We start from the raw sequence: 19,913 nt of genomic DNA, 5'->3' as shown, positions 1-19,913 counted from the left end.
CTGCAATAATGATTCTAGTTGATTCAGAGTTCCGATTCTTCTTTTATTTAACATGTACAAATTTACATGCTTTGAGTCATTCAGCAGTGCTATAGCTCCAGAAGTAAAGATCTAGTTCCCTTTTAATTTTGTGCACTTGATCCTTTCAACTGTTGATGGACATCTGGGTTGGTCATACAATGTATTTATGGTGAATGCTACAAACATTGAAGTGATTGTATCACTATAGTATGCTGACTTGTAGTTCTATAGAATAAGCAGGGAGGGAGTGTAATAGCTGAGTCCTATGAGTTCCACTCTTGTGCTTTTCAGGAATCTGCACATTGCTTTCCAGAGTTGTCATAATAATTTACAGACCCACCAACATTGTGTCAGTGTACCTTCTTTCTCCTATCCTTCCTGGTATTTCTATGCTTATCCAGTTTTCCCAGCACTATTGGTTTAAACCATAATCTCCTCTCTAACATATATTTTGGTGCTGTTGTCTGGTATCAGGTGGATGTAAGTATCAGGTGGGTTGTCTCTGTGTGGTATATTCTATTCAAGGATCTTCATATCTATTTTCAGTTCAATAAGATACTGTTTTTGCTACTCATCTCTGTAATAAGATTGGTTATTACATTTTCTTGCTCAGAATTGCTTTGCCAAATAGTTGTTATTAATATTATAAAATAATAATAAATATAATAATTAATATAATAATATTATTATTATTACTATTGTTATCATCATCATCATCTCAAATGAATTTCAGGGTTGGTTTTTCAATACTGTAAGGAATATCATTTGTAGTTTGAAGGCGATTGTATAGAATTCATTGAACCTGGATATTGCTGTTGATATTATGGCCACTTTGACAATATTAATTTTGCCTATCCAAGAACACAGAACTTCTTTGCCCCTTCTGAGGTCTTCTTCCATTTCTTTTTCAGTGTTCTATAGTTTTTGTTGTAGAGATCTTACATCCTGTTTGGTAGATTTATCCCCAGGGCCTTTTTTATATTATTATAAAGGAAATGGTTTTCTTGAATTCTATGTCAGTTGCATCAATGTTGGAGTATAGTGACAATATTGATTTATTTGTGTTGATCTTTTATCCTGCAACATTGCTAAATTTATTAGTTCTAGAATTCTTCTGGTGAAAATTTCTGGGCCTTCTAAATATAGAATCGTGTCACCAGGTAATGTGGACAATTTGAATTTTTCTTATTGTATCCTATTAATTTCCTACTTTTGCCTGATTGTGCTGACATTACTTCAGAAAAATACATTGAATAAAATTGGGAAAAGTAGACATTCTTTTCTTGTTCTTGATATTTGAGGAAGACCATTCATTTTTATCTCTGTTCTGTGTGATGTGCTTTGGATATCTCATATATGGCTTTTATAATATTGAAACTAAGTTCCTCCTATTCCAGGTTTCTCCTTTGTTTTTGAAATGAATTGTTTCTCCTTTTTATTCATTAGCTTTCTACATCTATTTTATGAATCTTGTTCTTAATTCCAACTATGGGTGTGCTAGTCAGCTTCCCCCCCACCCACTCTGCTGCCCATGGAGCAACCTTTCCATGCTTCCTGGGCTTATGGTCTGGGCAGCTATTCACAGCAGCCCATTTTTACACCAGCTCCTTCAAATTCTCAATCCCCTTCAGCTGGACCTGGGAGGCACCAGACTCAAGGAGGAAAGGACCAGAGCTTTCCTGCCCATCTGTGACTTGAGTTCCCCTGGGGAGAATGCTCTCCATGCCTTTTGCTCTAGCTCAGCCAGGCAAAGCCTAGGTGCTGTGGCAGGTGCCTTTGAGGTCCATGTGTGCCTACCTGCTCAGATCTCCCAGCTCCTGGCTCCTGCAGTGGCAGCATCAGCTTGGCTGTGTCAAGGTGGCTCCTGCCTTGCTCTCTTGGGACAGCAGGAATCACAAATCTCCCTTCATGTACAGTGTGCAGTGCAAAGAAGCCTCTTCTTCAGCCAAGAAAACGTTGCCTCTATGATCTCAGGATTTTCACACGGAATCTGTCTGTTTGGTTTCTGTGCATTTTCCCTCTTTCTGTGATCTAGCTGTGCCACTATTCATGCTTCTGCTGCTGCTGCCACAATCAGCTTGGATCCAGTGTACTTTCTTTTTTGTCTTTGTTTAATGTAGCCAAGTTTCTGATTCTCTAAGACTCCCTGAGTGTCCACTATTGAGTTTTAGTGAAACCCCTCTTTTGCCCACCTGAGAGGAAGGAGTATTCACGCTGTTTGCATTACAGGTTGTGGAGCTGCAAGAAATAAAGGTTCTCTCTATCTTAAATTTGCTTCTGTCTTGTAATGTATTATTTCGTTTGCTTGAGTTTTTGACTTTATATGCCTGTATGATTTTTTTCCATTCACTATTAAGTTTTGGTGACTTCCTTTAGTTCCCCTCTCACTGAGAAGCAGTCTTCTTGCCTTCTAAGTCTGGCACTGAAGAACTGTCGTGGGTGCATCCTTCCTCCAATTTGCCAACTTCTCTTCTCCTGACAGCAAATTTGCACAATTTCTCAACATGCCAAGGAATGTTTGGGGCCAAAATATATTTCATCTTGATGAATACCTCATGTAACTTGAAAACAAATTTTATTCTCTCACTGTTGTATGAAGTATTTGTGCAAATGCCAAATAGATCTATGTGATTGATAATGGTTTTGGTAAATTCCTAGGGTTGCCATGTCTAAGTACCAGCTTTCTTGGGTTGAAGTAATGCAAGTGTACTATCTTAGAGCTCTATTCCCTAGGAATCCCACATTGACCTGTTAGCAGAAACATGCTACTTCTGAAAACTTTAAGGAAGGATTTTTTTCTGCCCAATCTTAACTGTTACTGGTTTGGTGGCCATCCTTGATCTGCTTGGTTTTCAACTGCAGCACTTTACTCTCTGCTTGCATCATCACATGGCATTAGTCTCTCATGAATGTGCCCCATCTTCATGAGAACAGATGCCCTATTTGGGGAATGGGTGCACCCTGTTCAAAGAGGATACTTTTTAATTGCTAAGATCACAATGACTCTCATTTCAAACCCAGTAAAATTTGGAGGTACTGTTTAAGTTCTAACTTAACCATGTTTAGAACTTAAACATGTATTTGCGAGGAAGTAATTTGACCCATAACAGAAATGATTGATTCAAAAGTATACTTTTTCTTTACTTCCTGATGGATCTGTCAAGTGTTATAAAGGAATACTGAAACCTTCTAGTGTAACAGTAGAATATTTAATTTCTCATTGTAGTTCCTTCCATTTTTTGTCTATTTTGTTTTGTTTCCTGCTATGCTCCTTCTCTTGCCATTCAGAAACACTCATGTTCCAGCAGTAATTGAGCCTGTGTGTGTTAAACAACCATCTCCATACACTCTAGACCCATGTCCACAGTTAAGAAGCCCCTGGAGTGTTTCTTCAGCAAAACGATATACTGACAGTTACTCTATATTTCCCTAGATTGCTATAAAGTCATCATGGAGGTGGCATCTGTTGATTTGGGAGGAGACCAACAAAATTCTGTTGCTGAGGTAATGTGACCCTTCTTTGTCTAAGATATAAGTGTTGTTTTATTCCTTTTAATTCAAATTCCTGCATGAAAATATGACAGTGTTCATTATAGGTGACTCATAGGTGGTGGAATTACAACTGCTCATCTATTCCCTGTGAGAATGATTCAAGATGACATTCATATATGAGAACAACCATTGTCAAATGATTGTAGTGAGCATTTTCTTCAGTGGCACTTTTCCTTGATAGAAAAAGAATTTTGTGCATGTCATCAAATTGTACCTGAGAAATCCCTCATACAAAGCTCATGTCTTTTCACAAATGCCCTCTGCCTTACTTTGTGATCTTTGCCCCAACTGCTGTTTCCCATCTAGTTAACTAATGTCACCATAGCCAACAGTAGACTTGTGAAAATGATCTCCTGCTCACACTGTCTTCCTTTCTGTAACTACAGGTAGCCTCTGCAACAAATGACCAAAGTAAGTATTCTCAACTCCCTAACATGCTGAGGAAAACCTCTGTATTTAGATAGGTCAGACATTCCTTCCTGTTTCTATGTAAAAAGTTATCCTGGATTTAGATTTTGTTTGGAAATGAGGATTGGGATATGGTGACAAAGAGATAGTCCAGAGAAGGATTGTGGCCATCTACCATGATCCTGAAACAGCTGTCTTTTGGGTGGTGTGCATTTATGTGAATGAGCATGGGGCGATATCTCTGAGCATGTCCATGTGTAATAATTGTGTATGTGTTTGTGAGGCTATGGGAGCTTCCTCAGAAATTCTCTTCTAACATGCCCAGAACAAGCATCTATTTTCTAAAAATAAAAACCCACACTAATGTATGATTTGTTTGATATAATTTCTTCCCACTTCATGACACCCAAATGTAAAGTTGTGGTTACTAGGCCCTCTCTGTAGATAGAGATGTTGCTGAGCCAAAAGTACAGGTTCTTCACTCTGTAAGTGAAAGAAGCTTTAAGAATTCAGGAAATTATCCTGATGGTGATGCTTTGAGATAGGGAACTGTATACATCACTTAGCTATATAACACATTGCAGGTGATTACAATATATTAGTATTAACTAATCTCCTACAGAGATGTGAAATATTTTGCATACTTTTAAAGTGGCCTCAGTGGTCATCTCTAGAGACAAACATACCTCTAAAGGTACAAAATAAGAAACACACATATCACACCTGGTTCCAATCTACTGCAAACCCAAAGGCTGTGCTTTTCATTCATTCTTGTTCTTATCTTTGCTGTATATTTTCACTGATGTCCATATCAAGAAATGCCCTGAACTATTCATAAGCAATAAATCAGTATACTAATCGTTATTCCGCATCCTCCTAGTTTCCCCAAATGGCACGGTGGAGTTCATGCCTGAAGAAAGCGAGAGTAGAGAGACCCCATCAAAAGGCATGGTAAGGTTGCTTATCTTCCTCTGAAATCCAAGTGTTGCTCTTTAGTTTCTCTTTCTCTTGTAATATGATATGGTTTCCTTGAGATGACATACACAATTTCCTGAGTGTGCAGATTCTCACCGGGGTGTCTGTTGCCAAATGAGACCTCACTGAAGGCAGCATTAACAAGAAACAGTATCAACTACACCCTGTATGATTGCAAGCTTTGTGCCTGGCTGTGGTTTTCCCTCCTGGCCATCGAATTCCTTAATTATCACCTAATATAGACCTGTGACACAAATCCCCTAGAAAAGCTTGTGTCATTTGGTGAGAGTGCATTTGCTATGTGTTCCCTTTATTTGCCCACATTCTCATTGGATTTTCTAATGTCACCAAGTAAACAAAAGACTTGAGCACAAGGTACAGAGCATGGCTTGATCTTCATAGTGACTCCTTTTCGTATTTACAGGAGGATTCAAGAGGATCCACAGTTGGTATGTATCCTGGCCTCACTCTCTTCCTGTTGCAAAATGTAGATGATGCCAAGAGTCAGAGAGTCTTCCTTCCTTTTGAGTGTAGAGTCTCAATGATTCCACTACCTCCTTAAGAATGAGAAGTGAGGGGGTTGCGGTCCAAATTAATTAAAAAAAAAATCTATGGCATTCTGCATATTTCCTTGAAGCACCTGTGTGAGTTGAGCAAAGTGGTTAGGTCAATGAGAGTTTTATACATGTGTCTCTGTGTGCATTCATGCAACATGATTCTGAGTGTGCCTTTGTGTTTGTTTTTGCACATTTGTTGTTTCTCTAGATATATACATGCCAAGATGCCAATGTCCACATGTTTAAACAAAACAAGCCATCTCCATTAGATCATGATTTTGTATATGTGTAAATAGATCAAACTGTAAACTTTCCATGTGTGCAGTTCATCCACACCAATACCTCAATTAACATGCAAAACATTTCCCATCAAAACCCAGAAAATTTTCATGACACTCTATAAGGAAAAAGCTCGGGTTCATTCCTGTCACTGCACCAGTAGCAACTTCATTTAAAAGCAAACCTCACCTATCAGTAGGCCCTGTATTTAGTCAGTGCATGTGATTGTTCACAACACTTCACTCATGAAAAATTTTCCCATTCATATACATTTTCTGTGAGAGGTGTCACAATTCATCTTCCAATCCCCATTCTAGGCACAAGTTTCTGGACAGGGCCAATCCTTAACAGTGACCCTCAGGTCCACCAATACACTATGCTCCCTTATAGTGAGGGGGTATCTGAGACAGAGGAGATACACAGGCCAGAGGTTACTGTAGCTAAGGAAGGGCTGCATGTTCCAACTGACACTGAAAGCTACCTTATTGGGTCTTTTTGTAGACATTTCTTTGTAGAAACATGTTTTAACTTGATGGATTTTCATGGGGCCTGATCAGCACAACTGCAGCTCATCTAGTTACAGAGCAAAAGGTGGGCTCTAGTGAAGGTCCAGCTCAGCACAGCAGTGTTGTCCGATCCCTAGTTTGGATCTGTGCTGCACCCTGTGTGGCCTGCAGGATATCACATTGACAGTGTATATGATAGGTCTTCATACTGTCAGTCTCAAATGCTGTCTAGGTCCTTCTATTCATACATACATGGATACTGACACTGACTGGTCACCTTGAGGGTAGAACCTCTGTGGTCATCACTCCTTCTCATCTCTGAACTCCTCTCTGGGCAGAGTGTCTTCATCTTAGTCCATGTCATCATTTGATAAATGCAACTCTATGCTAAGATCTCACTTGTCAAGCGTGTGGGGCTCTACAATGAACCAGGTATCCACCTGGGATCTGACCAGGACCAGCCAGAATCAGTAGGTAAATTAAGAAGATAGCATTGTGTCCAAGCTTTTCACACACATATCTCATGAGCTCTAGGTGGGACGTGCTTGACCTTGTGCAGAGCCATCTGGATCTTAATGTTGACTTTGTTTATGTAGATTCCTCAGGCCCTCAGAGAGTTCCTGGCACTTTTCACTTTTGCATGACTCCACAGACTACTTATAAATGAGGAGTATGAGGAGTGAGAACATGCTAGCAAACTGCTGTCCAAGGAAACCCAGGGGAAAGAAGTTTTTGCCTGCTTCATCTTTGAACTCCAGGTCTTGGCCATCCAAAGTAACAGTATTTTAAATTTTATTTTAATTTTAAAACAAAACTTTCAAAGTGGCCAGTAGACCCATGTGCATAAAGCAGAGAACATTTCCTTTTGTCTTGTGAGCAGCTGGTCTGATGCTGGCACAGTATATATTCTGGTGTTTATATTCCTGAAACTGTTGGCATTACAGTTTGCATGTCAGCTTGGTCTGTTTCAAGGAGACAGTGATAATGTTCCAATGGAAGAAAGTAGTTAAAATTTGACTCCTTACAGCTCCACTCTCTCATTAGAAGGTTTGCAATTGTTTGCAGCATCCTGTTTGCGGCCTCTGACTCCCCAGAACTCAGAGAGGGTCTGAGAACCCAGAACAGAGATGAGGATGATCCTGACTATTAATATTAGTATCACTATGTTTTTCTTTCTAATAAGGAAACCCAGAAACTGAATAAATTATACAGTTGGGTGTGTTTAGCTTACAGTTCTGGAGATACAAAAGCATGGCACTGGCAAACACTTGGCTTTAGTCAATACCCTCTTATGTGCATTGCATGATTGGTGGTGTCAGCAGGGATGCAGGTGCAGGAGGGAGACATCACATGGGGAGACAGGAAGCCAGCAAGGATCAGATGATTCATTTGCTCTTCTTATATAACAGGATCTAACAAGGGTTTGAGAAATCTATATTCTTACTTCTGACTCTCATACCGTCAAATGTCCTCAACACCTCCAAGCAGACCCTTCCTCACACAGATTTCACAAATCTCATTGTGGCCATACTGAGAACCAAGCCTCAATCACACAATCCAGTGTGGGATAAAACACATCCAACCCTAGCAACCATCATAAGCTTAATTGTGTAGAAGAAAGCATGAGTCAATCTTAAGTAACTCTGTTGATGGTGTCTGTGTCTCTAAAGGCTCTTTATGGAACAAGGAATATGATTCCAGCAGTGATGAGGAAGAGCCTGCAGGTAGGAACAGCTCTTGGGGTATGGCAAAATGGGAAAGGTTTCCTGGTAGGGTTTGAGTTCACCTACTCATGTGGGAAATGAGAAATGGGAATAAAATAGAAATAAACAGAAATATGTGTTATCTTCATAAAAATAAGAGTTAGTAGACCTTCTGACATCCTGTTCATAAGAAGACAACTTTTGCTTTGCCAGTTAAACACAATCTTCCATGTTAAGTCCCATTCTGTCCTAAATTCGCCTCTAATAAACATCAAGTAGCTTGGCTTTCATTATTGATTATTTTTTTGCATCATGCATGAAAGAAATAAGATCTGCACTTTAGGTTTGATCGACAATGGAAAGAATCTAGTGGGACATACTTTCTTAGAAGCACTTTGAAAACCTGTAATTGAAGCTCTCACTAGTGATAAGCAGTGAGTATGAAGTCACAATTCCACTCTGAATGTTCTCTTTTTAGAGCAGCACTTTCTCTTCTGTGTTTTGTCTATTTCTGGTTGAAATAAACTCCCAAATGTGGGAGACTTAAAAGAAAATTGTTTCAGTTCTCCTTGAATAGGCCACTGTGTTCTCCTGTAAAAGAATGGAGAGAAGTTCCTCCTTCAACATGTTTCTAACCTCAATTCTTCATCTAATTCCCAAGCCCTGGGACTAGGAGGAAAATCTGAATTTGCTTGTATTTAAGAGGCATAAGTCCATAAAATCAGGGAGACTGTGGCTGCCTCTTGGAGGAACAGGATGACTCAGAATCCCTACCAAGTACAGTGGCAGAATGTGAACTGGAAAAGAGCTCTTGGGATGCTAGATCTATTTCTCATTGCAGAGGTGAGGTGATGGAGGCCAGGAGACAGGAATGCAGACAAGAGGAAGAATGGAGAGCTTTGACTGTGGGTTCTAGAACACCAGGAAAAGGAGCAATTCAGTTCTTACCTTGACTTTAACTCTGCCTTTCCTTTTTCTAAGGCCACATCATCACCATCATGGCCATGGTCCACAGAGAAGACATAGAATCTGATGCAGAGGAGGAGGAGGAGGAGGAGGAGGAGGAGGAGGAGGAGGAGGAAGAGGAGGAGGAGGAGGAGGAGGAGGAGGAGGAGGAGGAAGAGGAGGAGGAGGAGGAGGAGGAGGAGGAGGAGGAGAAGGAGGAAGAAAAGGAGGAGGAGAAAGAGGAGGAGTAAAGGACCAGAAATCTGTACGTAATTGATTTCCTATTGGTTCTCTTATTTATCCTTTCTTATGTATAGCTTTTGTAGCTTTTATATGTTTCATATTTCCCACATTTATGACTTTTCTGAATGTGCTATCCTCATTCAGATCTTTGAGGTCCTTGGACCTTTAATTTCTGTTAAATCTCTCTGCACTAGCATTCTTTGTCTTGCCCTGGTTTTGACCACAGGCCACACCACTGAATCATGCTGAGCAATACTGCATGTCCATGTACTGAGCTTGAGTGCAGGGGGCTTCAGAAATATTGAGTTGTTGCCTGATGCATGAGACATAAACAATCTGGTTCTATTTTACTGACCACTGAATAGCTGGGTTCTCCTGCCTTTGCTGGTTCTGAGCATGCATGAATTTACCCTTCCTTTCCTAGGTCAAGATTACACAGTTGGAAAGTTGTTCCCATAACATGAATTGTTTCCAGGGGCCCTCTCCTGGTTTAAAATGTGGGCTCAATGCAGCAAAAGTGATGAAACAGTTTAGGAAGTGGCAATTTGAGTGTGGAAAAAAATGGGAGGGAGAGCAGAGGTCAAAATTAAAATATTCTCCATTGGTTTCTTAAATTTTTTTGTTGTACTTTATGCAGTGAATCAGAAGAAATTAGAGCACTCAAGTGTCCCCAGTTGCATGTGACCATGGCTATGCAAGGGGAGGTACAATTTGGTTAAAATCAGTGCATGGAGCTCTCTGAAGATACAGCTAAAGAGGGTAGGGCTGGAGGAGCCAGGGTCCTTGCTCCACCCTGTGTCATCACAGGTGCTGCTCCTCAGGGTCCCAGGTGTGTGCTACTCAGCCTTTACACCCAAATGTCCTAGAGAACCCTTCCCATTGCCTCCTGTTTACTCTCTATGGGAGCAGCTTCAGAAGAATTTCCTCCTGAGGACATTCATAGACACTCTTCCCACAGACAACACTCTCAGCTGAGGGCAGCATACCAGCCTCAGTGCTCCCTGCCCAGACCCCAGGAGAGATTAGGGCCCAAATTCATCTTGCATTTCCTGAGAACAATTGTGGTCCTGGCCACTCTCTGTGGCCAGCAACTCATCCAAAGTGACCTTTTTACCTGATTTTGTGTTATAGACTCTGTAAAACACCTTGGAGAGAAGTAATTTCGGCCCTGGAACACAGGAGAGTAATTTCGGTCCTGGAACACTATAGTGCACAGCACCTGGAATTAGCCAGCAAGACTTGGAGGAGGAGTTGTTTTTATGGTTCCAAAGACATAACAGTCTATTATGTATAGAATTTACAGTTTTGTGTGTTTGTTAATAATTTTAATATTAGTCCTTCTTGATAAATTTTTATATAAAATTATATTTCCTTGATAAGAGTTGCTTTTTCAACTCATTCTATAAAATAAGACACACTGAAAAGAGGTAGATATGCCTGAGTTAGATCTCAATGAATTACAAAGTAGTTACCCTGGTGACCCCCATCACCATCAGTACTCTCCTTCCATACCCCTCAGTTTGCTTTTTAGGTTGTTTTTCAGGTTGGTATTATAACATTCACTAAATTAACAATGTGGGTGAGTAGGTGAAATAAAATGAATAATTATATTGCAAGCTAAGTGAAATCCCAACTAAATTTCATAAGTGTTTAGTTAATTGATCCATTCATTAGCTAACTGAATCTCAAGACACCCAATATAAGAAAGGGCTGGGAAACAATTGGCAATTTTCATTTATAAATATTGTGGTTTTACATTTTTGTATCCTTTTCTCAAGAAGAATTTTTTTGTAATATATCACATACATATAAAACAAGTTGGAAACGTACATTATAAACTTGTACCAATGGTGATAAATACATTAAATGACATGTTTCTCATTGGAAATAGGTTGGGTTCTATATAGAGAGAGCATGAAAACTACCAAGATAATAATAAAGTCTAGACAAAATATAAATGTCTGCTCTATGGTAACATATAGGCATCACTCCAATCTAACCATGCTAAAATTACATAATACTGTAAAAAATGTCTTAAAACTATATACTTTAATAAGAAGTAAATTCAATAAAGAATGATGATACAGGGATTGGGATTATAGCTAAGTGGTAGAGTACTTACCTCACATGTGTGAGGCCATGGGTTTTATCCTAAGCACTACATATAATAAATAATATAAAGGCATTGTGTCCATCTGCAACTAAAAATGTTACTTTTTTTTAAGTGATGGGCTGGGGATATAGCTCAATGATAGAGCACTCGCCTAGCCTATGTAAAGCACTGGGTAAGATTCTTAGCACCACATATAAATAAATAAAATAAAGGTTCATTGATAACTAAAAAAATATGTAAGAGAAAAAGTACTGAGAACCAATGCATTCAGATTTCAAAATTCATGCTTCTTTTTCATTGGTCCAATATTTTGTCAACTAAGTTTTCAAAAATTGTTCAGAGCCAACATTACTCATAAATGTTACTCATCTATTATTTCATAAATTTACTTTCCCGATAATAAAACATACAAAATATTTGATAAACATACAAAATATTCAGATTAAATATATTTGACATGAAGATGAAAGAAATCATAGTGTCATTTTTCGCTGTCAATGTTACCTGCTGCAATGACCACCGGCAAGGAAAGGCAATAACCATTTAAGTGATCAGCAGGCAGGCATGGTCAGGTCATTACTGGGCAAAGAGTTCAGAGATAAGAAGTTCATAGGTGAGTTGCCAGTGTCAGCTCCACCTTCAGTCACAATCCTTTGGAAAGGACGGACACACACATTGTGCCTTCGAACTTTAGTAGGACACTGCACCTCTTACACCATTGGGTTCAAAGGGCACTCAAGAGCTGAAGTGGCTGCTGCCAACATGTCAGGTATTTGTAGGGTGTGTAGATCAACCCAGCCTCTGGCCCTGGAGGGGCTATCACAGCATCAATGTGAGGAGTTCCTTTGGGCATGACAGAGGTCTGTATTTGTCTGATCAAAGGTATTATGGTAGGGTCAGCTGGAGACGAGTACTCAGGGTCACTGGTGAGAGAAAAGGTGCAGTCCCAGGTGTGATCCTAGGAGCAGCCTGGGCTGTTGCAACAAGAGAAAAGGCAAGGGTAGATGATTTAGTGTTGGCACCTCTGCAGGTGTCATTCAGAATCAGAAGTTTCATCAACTGCATCTTCTTAAGTTTGCCCAACACAGTGACACATCATGGATGTACCTTGTTCTCAAAATTTTATTAAAGATGGATAAAATAAAGGTTCTATAATTTTAACTCAGTTTTAACATTTTTCCCATTCTGCTGCAGGTACCAGTATTTGCTTCAATTCTTCAATGGCCCTCTATAGTTTACTTTGCTCTATTCGGAACAACTTCCACAGTGATTAGTACATCTGAATCTTCATGTATATGCTTCCAATTCAGTTTGCTCTATCTTGCTCCTCCTTCTCTTTATCTTTGAGACTTTGCCTATGGCCATTGTTTTACCTCCAGCTTCTGCCTGTAGCTCTTTGGCTGTGAATCCTCTGGGCCAAAGATCCTACCAAGAAAATTAAAATCTAGATATTTTGCATTTTTTTACACGAATAGAGCACAGATTTTCATTTCTCTGGTTGTAGATGATGCAGAGTCACTCCATTCATTAAATCATACCTACTAAGGGTAGTAATGTCTTTCTCATTCAACCATCTTGCCCCCATACACCCTCCCCTCCACCTCCTCTCCTCTGCTCAATCCAAAATTTCCCATTATTCTCTTGACTTTCCCCCAGAATATTATGGACCTGATCCACTTATCAGAGAAAATATTTGGGCTTTGGCTTTTGGGGAATGACTTATTTTGTTCCATGATATTCCCAACTCTGTCCACTTATCTGTCAATGCTATATTTCATTCTTCTTTAAGGCTAAGGAATATTCCATTCTGCAAATGTACCACAGTTTGTTTATACATTCAAATGTTTAAGGGCATCTAGATTGTTTCCACAGTTTAGCTACTGTGAATTAAGCTGCTATGAACACTGATATCACTGCATCACTATGGTGTGATTTTAAGTCTTTGGTGTATACATCTAAGAGTGGGAATGCTGGGTCAAATGGTGATTCCATTGAAAATTTTCTAAGGAATCTCCAATCTGCTTTCCAAAGTGGTCACACCATTTTGGAGTCGCAAAAATCAGAATATCCTCTACAGACACATTTAGTTTCTCTCATAACTGAATAATAGGCCCCACATAATTAGGAAATTTTGCACTCCTTTTCTTTTTTTGTACTGCCATTTAATGTGTGTACATGACTTTATGTAGTCTGCTAATTCCTTTCTCTGGCAGCCGATGAAGGTGGTTGAAGATCCCTCAGAATTTGGACAGGATGCTCAAGAGCTTCTTGTCTTTCACCAACTGCATCAGGTTATCTGGGATTACCATTTCCCCTGACCATGTTCCAGTCTCCACAGATCACATTACCCTATGCCTTGGCACCAATTCCAGAAAGGAGGTATGGGTGGGGGTAAACCTGGGAACTGTCTGCTGAGGACCTAGTGTACCTCTCTGCACGGGGTCCTGCTCTGGGCACAGAGCTGAGGCCCATGGAGGCTTCTATATGAGCTAAAGTGAATGTTTATGAATGTGTATGTATTCCAGTGTGAGGAGACCCTGTGACATATGCCACAGTGGTTCTGGTCCCCAGCTGTATGGACAAATGGACAATCTTAAATTTATCCTCTCTCTCTCTCTCTCTCTCTCTCTCTATATATATATATATATATATAGAAAGCCAAAGCCAAAGGGGCCCCAACAAACTTCCAGCTGCCGGCTGATGATTGGCTCACAGTGGCCCCAGCAACATCTAGCTGATTTGCTCCTGTGTGGTGATGTTCATTGGGCTGTTTCCCTGCCCTTCAGACTGCCAGCTGATGATTGGCTCACAGCGGCCCCAGCAACATCTAGCTGATTGGCTCCTCCACGGAGATGCTCATTGGGCTGTTTCCCTGCCCTTTCAGACCACGGAGCTGCTCATTGGGGGATTTCTTTGGCTCTGCCCACACGACCCGGCCAATCGGCCTCAAGAGCAGGAGAATTGTGGGAGGTGGTAAGGTTTGTGTGGGTGAGAGGCTTGTGGAAGCCAGTGGTGGCAGTTGGGCTCTGAGGGTTTTTTTTTTTTCCCTGAGGAGCTGTTTTGCTTGGCGTTTGTAGTTCTAAAAATAAAGTTAGTTTCTTTTGACACGTGGCTCCTCAATTGTGCCCAGCCAGACTGCGGCATATATATATATATATATATATATATATATATATATATATATATATAGAGAGAGAGAGAGAGAGAGAGAGAGAGAGAGAGAGAGAGGACTTGTGATAGGAGACAAAATCTGCTATTTAGGGAAAGGCCCCTAGGAGAATCCCAATGTAGACCATGGGAGTTTGGGAACTGTCATGTCACCTGCTCTAGAGAGTTATACATCTTTTGAAGAACAGCTCATGGTGCAAAGCCTGTTGCTGATAGGCACAAAACAACATCTGTCATCACTATAATATGAAGCCAGAACTGTGTGATTTGCCAGTGAGAAGGTCAACGAGACTTAGCATCATGGATAATTTGCATCTGGGAAGGAGCAAGAGCAGGTCTCCCTCCTAGTACCCTGCATGGGCACATGGTAAAGTCCCCATGTTTCCAACTACCCAGTACCAGACACTGTCCCAGGAGTCCCATATGTTTGTCCTATGGGAGGAGGTGAGGCTTTGGGTAAAAAGTGAGTGCGACACTACTGCTACCTGAGGACTCTGGTTCAAAAATGTCTAATAATAATACCATGAAAGCAGATTATGCAAAGTCTCTTAACCACTTTAAATTAAAGAGGCATGCATAATTATTTTAATAATGTTATATAACCCACTAGAGCAAAGAAGTATCATTCTAACAAAGATTGGATGAACACTTATTTATGATATAATTCATATTCTTTTTCTCATGTCATTTCTTTGAAATAAGTTTTATATATTTATTTTACATGTCAATTTAGACAGTAAATTTTTCTCAGAAATGTTTGATCTGTTTTCTGTTTTCTCATTTACATTTTTTAAGGTAGATTTACTTAATGAAATAACCGAAGTATGAGTGGTAATTTTCTAACCACTGAGTTTTTAACAGAAATAATATTTACCCTTTGATATTTACAACCAGATATGTAAATGTGATTTGTGTTTATTAGAATAAATTTAACATTGAAGAAAATGGATGTTTGTTTCATAATTTAAGTAGTATAGTAACACAACACTTCTAAATCTATATAGTATAATTGTTTAAAATTTGTATTCTTTTTAGATATACATGACAGTAGAGTGGTTTTGGATATATATGGAATATAATTTACCATTCTTGTGGTTAGACATGATGCAGAGTTACACTGGTTGTGTATTCATATATAGAGACAGAAGTTATATAAATAATCTAATTTAGGGGTATAAAAAAGCAGTCTTTCACTGTTCAATGTTACAAGCTTCTTCTATTTTCACATTTATGTTCACAGAAATTCAGTGTTTCTTTTAAGTGACCGTTTTCACCATCACAGTTTTACCATAAAGAAAATAAACTCTTGTGTGCAAAGTCTAAAGGTATTTTGGTGCCAGGTCATAATCAACATGATGAGGTGGTTCTTGAATTAATTCAATTGGTGTGTCTCAGGTGGCTTCCTTCCCTAGACATGTTTTCCCAAGCAGGTCATGAACACAATGCCCATGCTTTCATGAAGCGAGAGTATTCATGTGGTCATGACAACATATTTCCACTCACAGAGGTGACCTGCCTATAACCAGGTGGCAACAGCCTAATCCAACCCTGAGTTCTAACATGAGATTATTTCCTATGGGAAGCAGCCAGGTACCTCAGAGCAGATTGATATGACACTAGACCTTACATCATGGCAGACTGACATTAGTTCTCAGTGAAACATGCATTTACCCTAGAGGGAGCTTGTTTTCCTTGCCTGCAGTGCTTCTGCCAAAACTGTTATCCATGGACTTAGTGAACACCTTAACCACCATTGTGGTATTCAACATGGGGCTTCTGAGCACAATGCTTATGTCACAGCCAATAAAGGGGAGCAATCAAGCCATATTCCTGCCATTACTACTCTTACATTTCCCCAATGTCCTAAAACACCAGGTCTGACAAAAAGGTTGACTGGCTTTTGAGGAGTCAAGATGAATCTTGGTGAGTGGTTACACCCATATCCAATACATGATGTTTGTGGAATAAGCAGTATTCCTGAAGCTAGAATGAGGGCCTGGCACTGGGAATGACTCCACACACTAGTGACTCAGTAGCACAATGTTTGCTTCCCATTTCAGTAATTGAACCCTATTATTGAACTAGTGAAGAGGACTTAGTTCCAAACACAGGACACAAGAATGACTGCTGTAACCTGGGTTTAAGCCTCTATTTTGCTACTCATGACAAGGAATCATTAGACCAAGTTGTGGCTATGAGGTCATGATTGGTCCTGATAATCAGGGGAATTATTTTGCCATTGCTGACTCAAAATAAGGAGGCAATGCATGGAAAGAAGCATGTTCTCTAGTCCTTCCTTGGACTGCAGTTAAGGTCAGAATACCAAGACAATCCAACTCAGCAGGGCTACTGGTGCACCTATGTTGTATGGAGTGATGATTTGTGCCTACCACCTGGCACTACTAGCCAAAGATCAACACTAGCCAAAGCATTTTTTTTTTTTTGGTGGTCATGGGAATTAGAATAGACAAGTGAGAAATTACCAATGATAATCACAGGAATTAGAATTCTATGGAAAATATTTATTTTAATGAGAATGTATTTGAATATGTTTTTCTTCCTCTGATTCTAGTGTCAACTAACATAGGTGTGTTAAAATTATGTAACTATGCAAGCCCGGTGTCACATGCCTGTAATCCCAGCTGCTTGGGAGACTGAAGCAGGATCATGTTATGAAAGAAGCCTCAAGAAAAGCAAGGCACTAAACTATTCAGTGAGACCCTGTCTGTAAATAAAACACAAGATAGGCTTGGGGATGTGACTCAGTGGTCTAGTGACCCTGAGTTCAATCCCTGGTTCAAAAGGGAAAAAAGTTAACATTTTATTTCAATATTTAATTTACAGGATATCATAGGTGGAGGACAAGGAACATACTTGAGGTCAAAAAGTGTATTGTATTCTCTTGCTTGGAAAAGATGCACATTTTGGGGGTGGCAGTTTGATGGGTCATCTTATTTCATGAAGCCTGGATATCATAATTATGTATAGGTGGAGACTGAGTGATCATGGAAGTGGCAATGAGTTTCTGCTTGACACACGTGGAATATGGTGCCATGTTTAGTTAAAAATGTGGTAGCTTCAGTGTATTTCTCAAAATTGATCACATGTATATTTCTGGTAGTAGGAGGAATGATTTCTGTTGTACAAGCCATGGAAGCTAGAAGTGAATCCCTTCAATCGTGTGACTCATGCCTGCATATGGGTATCTGTTAGGCCACTACATAGAGAGGAGTGGTCCGGTTGTTCACATGTCCTTGGATTCACCTCCAGCCTGGTTCTGACGCTTCAACTCTTTCATAACCCAGAATAACTAGGACATCTGGCTCAATTTACAAAATGCAAGGAATGAGGGGTACTAGATGGGGCATCAGGATATTTACCATGGAATTTGGCAGCCTAGAGCAGCTTTCTGAATATAGAATGGCTTTCCTGGTTCATGACTAGTCAGGTAGGTTGTTGCTGTGATCAAAATCTGACAAGAAAAAATGAGAGGAGGAATTTTCTTTCTTGACTCAGGCTCTGAGATTTGTCAGGTCATATATGGCCATTTCAATTGCTGTTTCTAAACTGAGGCAGAACATCATGGCCGAATGACATAGACAAGAAAAACATCTTGAATCATGACAATCACGAAGCAGAGAGACCTCTGTCTCCCAGGGAAACCAGGAACAAAATAGAAACCCCAAAGTCTCATCCCAAAACAACCTCATTCAGCCAGTCTACCTGCATATAGTTAACACCTATATCATTGGATGTAACCTTGGTTAGTTTACACTGCACAACCTTTTCATTTTTTCCTCTCAAGATTCTTGCATTGCCTCCCCCATGGTATTTGTGGCACACCCTATATCCAAACCATAAGAGTCCCTGAGGTGCCTTTGCTGGACAAGTTTCTTCATTGGTTTCTTTCCTCAAATGCACGGTACAGCCGGGCTCCCTGAGACCACTCTCGTTCATCTCTAGATTTTTGGGGTAAGTGTGTGTTTGGTCAACATGGAAGTTATGAATCCTCTGGGCATACTACTAATAGGAAGCCCCTCAAATCAGCTGTGGGGACAAAAGAAGAGACTGAGGAGTTGGAGGTTCAGCATTCAACTTGCTTCAAGCTGCTTGGGGCAAAATATCACCTTGACTTCCCTGACCGATGGTTAGAGTCACTTTCCAGGTGTTGACCCCTTTGCCACTTTTCCAATTCTTCTGCGATGTTTTTGTTGTTGTTGTTGTTTGTTTATTTGTTTGTTTGCTTTTCATCTGGGTCTACTTCAGATGGGCTGCTGCCCTTTCTTGTTCCTGTTCAAGGGTGAGGCAACTCCCTGCTGAGAGACCACTGATGACAAGTGACTCAGCATAAGGTCACCATGGACTCTCACATTCCTCATAGTCCTCTCAGTATCTCCTACATGGACTTTTGTTTCATCTTTGGCACTTCATTTCATATTTCTGTTCTTGTTGACATGCTTTTATGTATTTCACATGTTATACATTTTTTACTTAATCAACTGCCTACTCTTGTGGATTGACCACCAATTTTAGTCTCAAACATTGTGTTTGACACATCTCATTCTGCAGTGTACCATAAGTGGCCACGTTTATTCTTATTTTTTAATCTTCCATGCTTTATGTGACATGTTAAAAAGCACCACAATCCAGTCCTGACAGACAAAACAAATTTAGGTCCCTTATTTTCTGTGAAGTTCATCAGTGTCACAGTTTCCATGGCTGAACTTTAAAAATGAGTTGTCAAGTATTCCTCAAGCAGAGAGGATCCTGCCTCTGAACTAAGGTGAATTCCAGGTTCAGGGCTATGAACTGAGGCAGGTGAAAGTCAGTGTCAATCTGAGATTCTCCTCAGGGAGCCTGTCCATGCAGGGAGAAGTGACCAAGTGCCCCCTTCCCTCATGCAAGACCACATAGGAAATTCTTCCTGAGGAAAGGTATGTATGGCTGGAGGTGGGAGGAAATGCCAGAGAAGACTGTGCAGGCATCTTTGGAAGACCCTAGGATAGAGAAGCCTTCCCAGCGTTGACTTCTGGACAGTGGTAAATAGTTCCCTGAGATTAGCAGGAGGCACATGCAGTCATGCTGGGAGAAGGAAATAGACCCGAGGAGCCCCATCTTCTCACACTGTGCTCCCTCCTACAGCATCTGAGCTTAGTGTGTTCTCCCTTATGAAATTCAACCAGCTGGTCTGCCATGCTTACACATACAATCAGCCTCCTTCAGTGCATTTCCCAGGTGAGGTCCTCTTTGTGCCTTGGCTATTTCCAGTGTCCTGGGGGTGACCCTGTGTTACTCAGACCCTCAGAATATTACTGTAATGTCACTGCAACCCCAGACACAGTTTAAATTCTCCTGATGTGCATTCAGGGACTATAGTTGGACTCCTCATTTTCACCCCCAGTTCAGGAGTGATCCTCAACTCTGTGCAACCCCAGCTTCTCTT

General features: G+C 40.3%; 1 pseudogene; it reads right to left on the bottom strand.

Moving 5' to 3' along the window:
- Positions 1 to 11,853: 11,853 nt before the first annotated feature.
- Positions 11,854 to 13,611, bottom strand: LOC144253799 (KH domain-containing RNA-binding protein QKI pseudogene; annotated as a pseudogene).
- Positions 13,612 to 19,913: the final 6,302 nt, after the last annotated feature.

This window comes from Urocitellus parryii, chromosome 3 (assembly GCF_045843805.1).
Source record: "Urocitellus parryii isolate mUroPar1 chromosome 3, mUroPar1.hap1, whole genome shotgun sequence".
Lineage (NCBI taxonomy): Eukaryota > Metazoa > Chordata > Mammalia > Rodentia > Sciuridae > Urocitellus > Urocitellus parryii.
Note: the sequence above shows the minus strand (reverse complement) of the source record. Positions and strands in the feature narration are given on the sequence as shown.